The following is a 13406-nucleotide window of genomic DNA, read 5'->3' as shown; positions in this document are numbered from 1 at the left end:
GAGAGGAATTGACAAGGTGGACAGAGACAAAATGTTCCAGAAATGGGACACAGCAACAAAGGGACACAGTTGGAAGTTGAAGACACAGATGAATCACAGGGATGTTAGGAAGTATTTCTTCAGTCACAGAGTAGTCAGGAAGTGGAATAGTTTGGGAAGCGATGTAGTGGAGGCAGGATCCATTCATAGCTTTAAGAATAGGTATGATAAAACTCATGGCTCAGAGAGTGTGACCTAGTATTGGCCAGTGAAGAGGCGGGGTCAGGACTCGACTCCTGCAACCATAACTAGATGAGTACACGTATACTCCCCATCTCAGAAAACGAGCCGCATTAAAACCTCTGCCTAAGTCAGTGCTAAAACTAGCAAGCCTGAGTTTTAGCATTTATTTGCCATGGGTGTGAATCCTGCCTGTTCCACAAGCTGATAATCGTGTTACAGAGATTTCGCGATTCAAATACTCCATACAAAATTTGAATAGAGAGTACGACGGAGCTTAATAGGTCAATAACCAGTAAAAGCCGGCGGGGTCAGGAGCTGAGCCTCGACCCCTCATAAATATAACTCGGTGAAAACACAAAGTACACATTTATGAACTTGAGTTAAATCTTTAACAGATTCTCAGACACTGATCCCAGCTAGAGCAGATTGGGATGAAAGTGAAAGTTCTCAGGTAGATCAGGGAGAACCTCAAAGACAGAAAACAGAGCGACAATACCGACAGAAGAATAAGGATGGACAAGGAAAAAAAAACTGGGATCCCTCAAAGATCAGTACCAGGTCCAATAATTTTCGTCATACAGACCACGGGAGATCCCTTAAGCCTGTATTCGCAAAGGAAGTCAAACTAATGACAAGACGACGGGAGGAAGGAAGGAGAGAGAGAGAGAGAGAGAGAGAGAGAGAGAGAGAGAGAGAGAGAGAGAGAGAGAGAGAGAGAGAGAGAGAGAGAGAGAGAGAGAGAGAGAGAGAGAGAGAGAGAGAGAGAGAGAGAGAGAAAACGGCCCCCTGGAAGACTTAAGTAACTGGGGTGGCCACCTAAGTGGTTGCTGACGTTCACTGGAAACATGTGCAAGGTTGCATAGTTAAACAATTCAAGAACAACGGCGGGAACCCGGAGACGGCGGGAAGACCGGGATGAAACTACAAACACAGTTGAATGACATGGCTTTAGGAATGAAAATTACACCAAATGTATCGCTGAAGGAGCACGTCAACTGTACAAGTGTGTGGCCCCTTGATGCAAGTTGTGGGTGCCCCCCCCCCCTGGGTGAGGGAATGCTCATCTAGTAGTCACCTGATTGTTGGTAATGGTCTAGTCATGGCTACTCGTGCCCCCTGCCTGAGTGAAGGGTGTGCTCATCTAGTAGTCACTTGGCTGTTGGTAGTGGTCTAGTCATGGCTACTCGTGCCCCCTGGCTGAGGAAGAGGGATGGTGAATTACCTCCTGGGAGAGGGGCCAAGGATGAGCAGGAGGCATGTCCTCGTGGTAACCATATCCTTCAAGAGACGAAGGTCCCACCTGTGTCTCCCTGATCAATAACACCCCAACACATTCTCCTTCCCACCTTCAGGTCAAGCCCCCTCTCTCACTTCTCAAATTTTCCTCGCCCCCCTCCTCTTCCCTCCAACCTCCCTTTCTCCCCTCTTCCTTTACCTTCCCTTCTCCCTTATCTTGAAATCGGCCACAAGTATGTCAACATTCCCTCAGTCATGTTAACATTGTCTTCCCCTCTCCTTTCCCTCTTATATCACCACCTCATCCTACTCTCTTCCCTTTTCTCATTCATCTACTTCTCATTCTCACCCGACTCTCACGTCTACTTCCCTCACTCGTCTCAAAACTAAATATATTAAGGGGGAGGGGAAATGAAAAGAAGATACCAGGGGAGGGGGATGAAAAGAAGATACAAGGGGAGGGGATGAAGAGAAGATACAAGGCGAGGGGGTGAAGAGAAAATACAAGGGGAGGGGATGAAGAGAAGATACAAGGGAGGGGATGAGGAGAAGATACAAGGGGAGGGGATGAAGAGAAGATACAAGGGGAGGGGATGAAGAGGAGATAGAAGGGGAGGGGATGAAGAGAAGACACAAGGGGAGGGGATGAAGAGAAGACACAAGGGGAGGGGATGAAGAGAAGACACAAGGGGAGGGGGATGAAATGAAGATACAAGGGAAGGGTGTGAAGAAAAGATACAAGGAGAGGGGGGATGAAGAGAAGATACAAGGAGAGGGGGATGAAGAGAAGATACAATGGGAGGGGGATGAAGAGAAGATACAAGGAGAGGGGGATGAAGAGAAGATACAAGGAGAGGGGGATGAAGAGAAGATACAAGGGGAGGGGGATGAAGAGAAGATACAAGGGGAGGGGGATGAAGAGAAGATACAAGGGGAGGGGGATGAAGAGAAGATCCACGGGGAGGGGGATGAAGAGAAGATACAAGGAGAGAGGGATGAAGAGAAGATACAAGGGGAGGGGGACGAAGAGAAGATACACGGGGAGGGGGATGAAGAGAAGATACAAGGGGAGGGGGATGAAGAGAAGATACAAGGAGAGGGGGATGAAGAGAAGATACAAGGGGAGGGGGACGAAGAGAAGATACAAGGGGAGGGGGATGAAGAGAAGATACAAGGGGAGGGGGACGAAGAGAAGATACAAGGGGAGGGGGATGAAGAGAAGATACAAGGGGAGGGAGATGAAGAGAAGATACAAGGAGAGGGGGACGAAGAGAAGATACAAGGTGTGGGGGACGAAGAGAAGATACAAGGGGAGGGGGATGAAGAGAAGATACAAGGGGATGGGGATGAAGAGAAGATACAAGGAGAGGGGGATGAAGAGAAGATACAAGGGGAGGGGGATGAAGAGAAGATACAAGGGGAGGGGGACGAAGAGAAGATACAACGGGAGGGGGACGAAGAGAAGATACAAGGGGAGGGGGATGAAGAGAAGATACAAGGAGAGGGGGATGAAGAGAAGATACAAGGGGAGGGGGATGAAGAGAAGATACAAGGGGAGGGGGATGAAGAGAAGATACAAGGGGAGGGGGATGAAGAGAAGATACAAGGGGAGGGGGATGAAGAGAAGATACAAGGGGAGGGGGATGAAGAGAAGATACAAGGGGAGGGGGATGAAGAGAAGATACAAGGGGAGGGGGATGAAGAGAAGATACAAGGGGAGGGGGATGAAGAGAAGATACAAGGGGAGGGGGATGAAGAGAAGATACAAGGGGAGGGGGATGAAGAGAAGATACAAGGGGAGGGGGACGAAGAGAAGATACAAGGGGAGGGGGATGAAGAGAAGATACAAGGAGAGGGGGATGAAGAGAAGATACAAGGGGAGGGGGATGAAGAGAAGATACCAGGAGCGGGGGATGAAGAGAAGATACAAGGGGAGGGGGACGAAGAGAAGATACAAGGAGAGGGGGATGAAGAGAAGATACAAGGAGAGGGGGACGAAGAGAAGATACAAGGAGAGGGGGACGGAGAGAAGATACAAGGAGAGGGGGATGAAGAGAAGATACAAGGGGAGGGGGACGGAGAGAAGATACAAGGAGAGGGGGATGAAGAGAAGATACAAGGGGAGGGGGACGGAGAGAAGATACAAGGGGAGGGGGACGGAGAGAAGATACAAGGGGAGGGGGACGTAGAGAAGATACAAGGGGAGGGGGACGGAGAGAAGATACAAGGGGAGGGGGACGGAGAGAAGATACAAGGGGAGGGGGACGGAGAGAAGATACAAGGGGAGGGGGACGGAGAGAAGATACAAGGGGAGGGGGACGGAGAGAAGATACAAGGGGAGGGGGACGGAGAGAAGATACAAGGGGAGGGGGACGGAGAGAAGATACAAGGGGAGGGGGACGGAGAGAAGATACACGGGGAGGGGGACGGAGAGAAGATACACGGGGAGGGGGACGGAGAGAAGATACAAGGGGAGGGGGACGGAGAGAAGATACAAGGGGAGGGGGACGGAGAGAAGATACAAGGGGAGGGGGACGGAGAGAAGATACAAGGGGAGGGGGACGGAGAGAAGATACAAGGGGAGGGGGACGGAGAGAAGATACAAGGGGAGGGGGACGGAGAGAAGATACAAGGAGAGGGGGACGAAGAGAAGATACAAGGGGAGGGGGACGGAGAGAAGATACAAGGGGAGGGGGACGGAGAGAAGATACAAGGGGAGGGGGACGGAGAGAAGATACAAGGGGAGGGGGACGGAGAGAAGATACAAGGGGAGGGGGACGGAGAGAAGATACAAGGGGAGGGGGACGGAGAGAAGATACAAGGGGAGGGGGACGGAGAGAAGATACAAGGGGAGGGGGACGGAGAGAAGATACAAGGGGAGGGGGACGGAGAGAAGATACAAGGGGAGGGGGACGGAGAGAAGATACAAGGGGAGGGGGACGGAGAGAAGATACAAGGGGAGGGGGACGGAGAGAAGATACAAGGGGAGGGGGACGGAGAGAAGATACAAGGGGAGGGGGACGGAGAGAAGATACAAGGGGAGGGGGATGAAGAGAAGATACAAGGGGAGGGGGACGGAGAGAAGATACAAGGGGAGGGGGACGGAGAGAAGATACAAGGGGAGGGGGACGGAGAGAAGATACAAGGAGAGGGGGACGGAGAGAAGATACAAGGGGAGGGGGACGGAGAGAAGATACAAGGGGAGGGGGACGGAGAGAAGATACAAGGGGAGGGGGACGGAGAGAAGATACAAGGGGAGGGGGACGGAGAGAAGATACAAGGGGAGGGGGACGGAGAGAAGATACAAGGGGAGGGGGACGGAGAGAAGATACAAGGGGAGGGGGACGGAGAGAAGATACAAGGAGAGGGGGACGGAGAGAAGATACAAGGGGAGGGGGACGGAGAGAAGATACAAGGGGAGGGGGACGGAGAGAAGATACAAGGGGAGGGGGACGGAGAGAAGATACAAGGGGAGGGGGACGGAGAGAAGATACAAGGGGAGGGGGACGGAGAGAAGATACAAGGGGAGGGGGACGGAGAGAAGATACAAGGGGAGGGGCACGGAGAGAAGATACACGGGGAGGGGGACGGAGAGAAGATACAAGGGGAGGGGGACGGAGAGAAGATACAAGGGGAGGGGGACGGAGAGAAGATACAAGGGGAGGGGGACGGAGAGAAGATACAAGGGGAGGGGGACGGAGAGAAGATACAAGGGGAGGGGGACGGAGAGAAGATACAAGGGGAGGGGGACGGAGAGAAGATACAAGGGGAGGGGGACGGAGAGAAGATACAAGGGGAGGGGGACGAAGAGAAGATACAAGGGGAGGGGGACGGAGAGAAGATACAAGGGGAGGGGGACGGAGAGAAGATACAAGGGGAGGGGGACGGAGAGAAGATACAAGAGACGAGATACAAGGGGAGGGGGACGGAGAGAAGATACCAGGGGCGGGGGACGGAGAGAAGATACAAGGGGAGGGGGACGAAGAGAAGATACAAGGGGAGGGGGACGGAGAGAAGATACAAGGGGAGGGGGACGGAGAGAAGATACAAGGGGAGGGGGACGGAGAGAAGATACAAGGGGAGGGGGACGGAGAGAAGATACAAGGGGAGGGGGACGGAGAGAAGATCCACGGGGTGGGGGACGAAGAGAAGATACAAGGGGAGGGGGACGGAGAGAAGATACAAGGGGAGGGGGACGGAGAGAAGATACAAGGGGAGGGGGACGGAGAGAAGATACAAGGGGAGGGGGACGGAGAGAAGATACAAGGGGAGGGGGACGGAGAGAAGATACAAGGGGAGGGGGACGGAGAGAAGATACAAGGGGAGGGGGACGGAGAGAAGATACAAGGGGAGGGGGACGGAGAGAAGATACAAGGGGAGGGGGACGGAGAGAAGATACAAGGGGAGGGGGACGGAGAGAAGATACACGGGGAGGGGGACGGAGAGAAGATACAAGGGGAGGGGGACGGAGAGAAGATACAAGGGGAGGGGGACGGAGAGAAGATACAAGGGGAGAGGGGGACGGAGAGAAGATACAAGGGGAGGGGGACGGAGAGAAGATACAAGGGGGGGGACGGGGGACAAGGAGAGAAGATACAAGGGGAGGGGGACGGAGAGAAGATACAAGGGGTGGGGGACGGAGAGAAGATACAAGGGGAGGGGGACGGAGAGAAGATACAAGGGGAGGGGGACGGAGAGAAGATACAAGGGGAGGGGGACGGAGAGAAGATACAAGGGGAGGGGGACGGAGAGAAGATACAAGGGGAGGGGGACGGAGAGAAGATACAAGGGGAGGGGGACGGAGAGAAGATACACGGGGAGGGGGACGGAGAGAAGATACAAGGAGAGGGGGACGGAGAGAAGATACAAGGGGAGGGGGACGGAGAGAAGATACAAGGGGAGGGGGACGGAGAGAAGATACAAGGGGAGGGGGACGGAGAGAAGATACAAGGGTAGGGGGACGGAGAGAAGATACAAGGGAAGGGGGACGGAGAGAAGATACAAGGGGGGGGAGGAGAGAAGATACAAGGGGAGGAGGACGGAGAGAAGATACAAGGGGAGGGGGACGGAGAGAAGATACAAGGGGAGGGGGACGGAGAGAAGATACAAGGGGAGGGGGACGGAGAGAAGATACAAGGGGAGGGGGACGGAGAGAAGATACAAGGGGAGGGGGACGGAGAGAAGATACAAGGGGAGGGGGACGGAGAGAAGATACAAGGGGAGGGGGACGGAGAGAAGATACAAGGGGAGGGGGACGGAGAGAAGATACAAGGGGAGGGGGACGGAGAGAAGATACAAGGGGAGGGGGACGGAGAGAAGATACAAGGGGAGGGGGACGGAGAGAAGATACATGGGGAGGGGGACGGAGAGAAGATACAAGGGGAGGGGGACGGAGAGAAGATACAAGGGGAGGGGGACGGAGAGAAGATACAAGGGGAGGGGGACGGAGAGAAGATACAAGGGGAGGGGGACGGAGAGAAGATACAAGGGGAGGGGGACGGAGAGAAGATACAAGGGGAGGGGGACGGAGAGAAGATACATGGGGAGGGGGACGGAGAGAAGATACAAGGGGAGGGGGACGGAGAGAAGATACAAGGGGAGGGGGACGGAGAGAAGATACAAGGGGAGGGGGACGAAGAGAAGATACAAGGGGAGGGGGACGGAGAGAAGATACAAGGGGAGGGGGACGGAGAGAAGATACAAGGGGAGGGGGACGGAGAGAAGATACAAGGGGAGGGGGACGGAGAGAAGATACAAGGGGAGGGGGACGGAGAGAAGATACAAGGGGAGGGGGACGGAGAGAAGATACAAGGGGAGGGGGACGAGAGAAGATACAAGGGGAGGGGGACGGAGAGAAGATACAAGGGGAGGGGGACGAAGAGAAGATACAAGGGGAGGGGGACGGAGAGAAGATACAAGGGGAGGGGGACGAAGAGAAGATACAAGGGGAGGGGGACGGAGAGAAGATACAAGGGGAGGGGGACGGAGAGAAGATACAAGGGGAGGGGGACGGAGAGAAGATACAAGGGGAGTGGGACGGAGAGAAGATACAAGGGGAGGGGGACGGAGAGAAGATACAAGGGGAGGGGGGAGAGAAGATACAAGGGGAGGGGGACGGAGAGAAGATACAAGGGGAGGGGGACGGAGAGAAGATACAAGGGGAGGGGGAGGGGAAGAAGATACAAGGAGAGGGGGACGGAGAGAAGATATAAGGGGAGGGGGACGGAGAGAAGATACAAGGAGAGGGGGACGTAGAGAAGATACAAGGGGAGGGGGACGGAGAGAAGATACACGGGGCGGGGGACGAAGAGAAGATACAAGGGGAGGGGGACGGAGAGAAGATACAAGGGGAGGGGGACGGGGAAGACGGAGAGAAGATACAAGGGGAGGGGGACGGAGAGAAGATACAAGGGGAGGGGGATGAAGAGAAGATACAAGGGGAGGGGGATGAAGAGAAGATACAAGGGGAGGGGGACGGAGAGAAGATACAAGGGGAGGGGGACGGAGAGAAGATACAAGGGGAGGGGGACGGAGAGAAGATACAAGGGGAGGGGGACGGAGAGAAGATACAAGGGGAGGGGGACGGAGAGAAGATACAAGGGGAGGGGGACGGAGAGAAGATACAAGGAGAGGGGGACGGAGAGAAGATACAAGGAGAGGGGGACGGAGAGAAGATACAAGGAGAGGGGGACGGAGAGAAGATACAAGGGGAGGGGGACGGAGAGAAGATACAAGGGGAGGGGGACGGAGAGAAGATACAAGGGGAGGGGGACGGAGAGAAGATACAAGGGGAGGGGGACGGAGAGAAGATACAAGGGGAGGGGGACGGAGAGAAGATACAAGGAGAGGGGGACGGAGAGAAGATACAAGGGGAGGGGGACGGAGAGAAGATACAAGGGGAGGGGGACGGAGAGAAGATACAAGGAGAGGGGGACGGAGAGAAGATACAAGGAGAGGGGGACGGAGAGAAGATACAAGGGGAGGGGGACGGAGAGAAGATACAAGGGGAGGGGGACGGAGAGAAGATACAAGGGGAGGGGGACGGAGAGAAGATACAAGGGGAGGGGGACGGAGAGAAGATACAAGGGGAGGGGGACGGAGAGAAGATACAAGGGGAGGGGGACGGAGAGAAGATACAACCTGGATATAGACAAAGGCTTCATCTACAAACGGAGACAAATACTCGCAGAATTTCAAAAAAATCAAGACTTTCTCAAGAACGAAAAAAAAAAATACTTATTAATGGAGTTACAAAACATGTAGTTAACATCGAAACCATCGTAAAATGAAACAACAAAGTTTTTCTACTCAAAATCATAGGTAAAAATAATAATCTTTAGTGATAGAGTAAACATTACGAAAGTTGAAATTTTCCTTGATAACATCTAATATACGAAGGAAATACAGAATATAACTCGGTGTTCAATTAGTCTTTAAATAAACTGTGGATTTAAAAGTTGAGTGAATCATTCGTGAATGTGGCACAAAACTTTGCCAATATATTCAATAAAATCCTGAACAAACTTGACTTTCAAAAAGTTATTGATAGCACACTCGTGTACTAGCCTCACACTCGTGCACCAGCCTCACACTCGTGCAGCAGCCTCACACTCGTGCATCAGCTTCACACACTCGTGCAGCAGCCTCACACACTCGTGCACCAGCCTCACACACTCGTGCACCAGCCTAACACACTCGTGCATCAGCATCACACTCGTGCATCAGCCTCACACTCGTGCATCAGCTTCACACACTCGTGCAGCAGCCTCACACACTCGTGCAGCAGCCTCACACACTCGTGCATCAGCATCACACTCGTGCATCAGCCTCACTCGTGCACCAGCCTCACACTCGTGCACCAGCCTCACACTCGTGCACCAGCCTCACACTCGTGCACCAGCCTCACTCGTGCACCAGCCTCACACTCGTGCACCAGCCTCACACTCGTGCATCAGCCTCACACTCGTGCACCAGCCTCATACCGTGCATAAGCCTCACACCCGTGCACCAGTCTCACACTCGTGCACCAGCCTCATACCGTGCATAAGCCTCACACCCGTGCACCAGTCTCACACTCGTGCACCAGCCTCACACTCGTGCACCAGCCTCACACACGTGCACCAGCCCCACACTCGTGCACCAGCCTCACACTCGTGCACCAGCCTCACACTCGTGCACCAGCCTCACACTCGTGCACCAGCCTCACACTCGTGCACAAGCCTCACGCCCGTGCACCAGTCTCTCACTCGTGCACCAGCCTTGCACTCGTGCACCAGCCTCACACTCGTGCACTAGCCTCACACTCGTGCACCAGCCTCACACTCATGTACCAGCCTCACACTCGTGCACAAGCCTCACGCCCATGCACCAATCTCTCACTCGTGCACCAGCCTTACAGTCGTGCACCAGCCTCACACTCGTGCACTAGCCTCACTCGTGCATCAGCCTCACACTCGTGCACCAGCCTCACACTCGTGCACCAGCCTCACACTTGTGCACAAGCCTCACGCCCGTGCACCAGTCTCTCACTCGTGCACCAGCCTTACACTCGTGCACCAGCCTCACACTCGTGCACTAGCCTCACACTCGTGAATCAGCCTCACACTCGTGCACTAGCCTCACACTCGTGCATCAGCCTCACACTCGTGCACCAGCCTCACACTCGTGCACAAGACTCACGCCCGTGCACCAGTCTCTCACTCGTGCACCAGGGTTACACTCGTGCACCAGCCTCACACTCGTGCACTAGCCTCACACTCGTGCATCAGCCTCACACTCGTGCACCAGCCTCACTCGTGCACAAGCTTCACACTCGTGCACCAGTCTCTCACTCGTGCACTAGTCTCACATTCGTGCATCAGCCTCACACTCGTGCACTAGCCTCACACTCGTGCACCAGCCTCACACTCGTGCACCAGCCTCACACTCGTGCACAAGCCTCACGCCCGTGCACCAGTCTCTCACTCGTGCACCAGGGTTACACTCGTGCACCAGCCTCACACTCGTGCACTAGCCTCACACTCGTGCACCAGCCTCACACTCGTGCACTAGCCTCACACTCGTGCATCAGCCTCACACTCGTGAATCAGCCTCACACTCGTGCACCAGCCTCACACTCGTGCACTAGCCTCACACTCGTGCATCAGCCTCACACTCGTGCACAAGCCTCAAACTCGTGCACAAGCCTCACACTCGTGCACAAGCCTCACACTCGTGCACAAGCCTCACACTCGTGCACAAGTTTCACACTCGTGCACAAGCCTCACACTCGTGCACAAGCCTCACACTCGTGCACCAGCCTCACATTCATGCGCCAGCCTCACACTCGTGCACCAGCCTCACACTCGTGCACAAGCTTCGCACTCGTGCACCAGCCTCACACTCGTGCACAAGCTTCACACTCGTGCACCAGCCTCACACTCGTGCACCAGCCTCACACTCGTGCACCAGCCTCACACTCGTGCACCAGCCTCACACTCGTGCACCAGCCTCACATTCTTGCGCCAGCCTCACACTCGTGCACCAGCCTCACACTCGTGCACAAGCTTCACACTCGTGCACCAGCCTCACACTCGTGCACAAGCTTCACACTCGTGCACCAGCCTCACACTCGTGCACCAGCCTCACACTCGTGCACCAGCCTCACACTCGTGCACCAGCCTCACACTCGTGCACCAGCCTCACACTCGTGCACCAGCCTCACATTCATGCACCAGCCTCACACTCGTGCACCAGCCTCACACTCGTGCACAAGCTTCACACTCGTGCACCAGCCTCACACTCGTGCACAAGCTTCACACTCGTGCACCAGCCTCACACTCGTGCACCAGCCTCACACTCGTGCACCATCCACCTTGTCAAGAGGCAGAAGTATAAACCTTAATTTTTCGCTCTAAGACTTAATAGGACCGATTTTAATTGGCTGAGTTTTTGTATTAAATTTATCAGATAAAATCAACATAAGAAGACTTAAAATGATGCATTGCAAAAGATGTGAAAAAAAGAGTCACGTCGTAAATTTTAACTTGATAAGACGGAGAAGCAACATCAAGGCTGTTGCTGGCTGTATGGAAGCCAGGGACCAAGGCTACTTGCTCTGGCTTTTATTGACATCCAGTTATAGAAACAAAAACAAATGAAGACTACAGCAAACATGCAATATTTATAATACAAACATTCAACACTAAGATCCAATATGGCACGCCGCGTGCAACACGACAGCCTACAACACCTGATGGTACAACACGTACACTCACCCACCCACGAACGTACGTATGCTCACTAGCGCCCACATAAGCACACATTCACAAAGACAACCCCCCACAAACACATACTCACAAGACAAGCGGGTTCTCCAGACATGGGCAGCACTGTCTTGCGTCCTACTGGTACTCACCTACAAGAGATAAGAACACATTAGTGATGGTACTATCAGCGCTACAACTGACAATAATTAGTTCTAGTAAATAACTGCAATATTTGCTACATGGACTTGTAAACAATAAACTGGTACATATAAAGACAAATAAAGCCAATTACACCTGCATGAGAGTGTCATCAACTGAGGACACTGTAAATCCCCAAACGGATATAAACCAAGTTTAACAACGGGCCGAGGAAAAAATATGACGTTCAATGAAAACAAATTTCAGTTATTCCGTTTTGGAAAACTTGAGGAAATAATAACTAGAAAAGCGTATACTACAAACTCTAACCACATAAAGAGCGAAAAAGTAATGTGAAGGACGTGGGGGTGTTAATGTCAAAGGATTTCAGCTTGAAGGATCAAAACATTGTGCCTATCACATCTACGAGGAAAATGATAGGATCTATAATGAGAACTTTCACAACAAGGGATGCCATGCCAATGATCCTTTTCAAGTTACTTGTCCTCTCTAGACTGGAATATTGCTGTACACTAACTACTCCATTTCAGGCAGGGGAAATTGCAGAACCAGAGAATGTACAGAGAACCTTTACTGCACACACGTGTTCTGTCAAACACCTTAATTATTGGGAACGTTTGGAGTCTCTTGACCTGTACTGCTGGAACGCAGGCAAGAGAGATGCATGATAACCTACATCTGGAAAATCCTATTGTGACTGGTCCCAAATCTGCACACACAAATCAATCCCTACAAAAATGTAAAGCAGGGAGCTATGAGAACACTACAGGAGAGCCATGAGTACATACACTACAGGGGCGCCATGAGTATACTAAGAGAAAACAAGTGTCCGGGGGCCCAAGACTGATGAACAGCCTCCCACCATGCATAGGAGGAATTACCAATAGATCCTTGGCTGTTTTCAAGGAATTCGACAGATACCTAAAGTCAGTACCCGATCAACAAGTCTGTGGTAGGTACGTTGGATTGAATGTGGCCAGCAGTAACACCAGCCTGGCTGATCAGGATGTTACTGCCTGGAGGCCAGGTCAAGACTGGGCCGCGGGGGCGTTGACCCCCAGAACAACCTCCAGGTAGGTAGACTTAGGCAGGTGCATGGATAAATATGGTGTATGTTAATGATTACAGGAAACATCGCCCCAGCGGCCCGATCTCAGATCAGGCCTCCTAAATTGGAAACGAGATACTACATGATTTTGATTAAGAAATAAAATGAAAGAATTAAACCTAAATTTACACTAACTGTAAGCAGAAGAGGTATAAGATTTACTTGTTTTATATATTGGGGAGACAGTAAAGACCAGCGGTCCTGCCAGAGTGCAAAACTTTCAAGGTAAAACTCGGCTTTTGCTTGCCACTCGTGAGAGTACAGTGGTGTCTCACTGGAACTAACTCTCTACTAACTTACTACTTCTGTAACTGTGTCTTGTTGTTATGAAAGAAAGGCAGCATCTTCATGTATGACTGCTTTTTACTACCCTGCCGGTATATAATGAAGATGGCTGCTTTCTACTAATGTACCGGGCAAATAATGAGGACAGA

At 52.8% G+C, this 13406-nt stretch overlaps 1 protein-coding gene across 5 annotated transcripts in view; it reads right to left on the bottom strand.

Annotated features, from left to right (window-relative positions):
- Positions 1-13406, bottom strand: part of lilli (AF4/FMR2 family member lilliputian) — a 470466-nt gene that overhangs the window by 208554 nt on the left and 248506 nt on the right. Inside the window, exon 1 of one of the 5 annotated variants that reach the window (XM_070084366.1) lies at positions 11797-11854. The exons of the other annotated variants lie outside the window; for them this stretch is intronic. The gene's annotated coding sequence lies outside the window, so the exon portion shown is untranslated. Of the gene's footprint in view, positions 1-11796; positions 11855-13406 lie in introns of those variants that run through there. 5 annotated transcript variants of the gene reach the window in all.

Source organism: Cherax quadricarinatus, chromosome 1, assembly GCF_038502225.1.
Source record: "Cherax quadricarinatus isolate ZL_2023a chromosome 1, ASM3850222v1, whole genome shotgun sequence".
Classification (NCBI taxonomy): Eukaryota; Metazoa; Arthropoda; class Malacostraca; order Decapoda; family Parastacidae; genus Cherax; species Cherax quadricarinatus.
The sequence above is the reverse complement of the archived record's forward strand: the minus strand, read 5'-3'. Positions and strand labels throughout refer to the sequence as shown.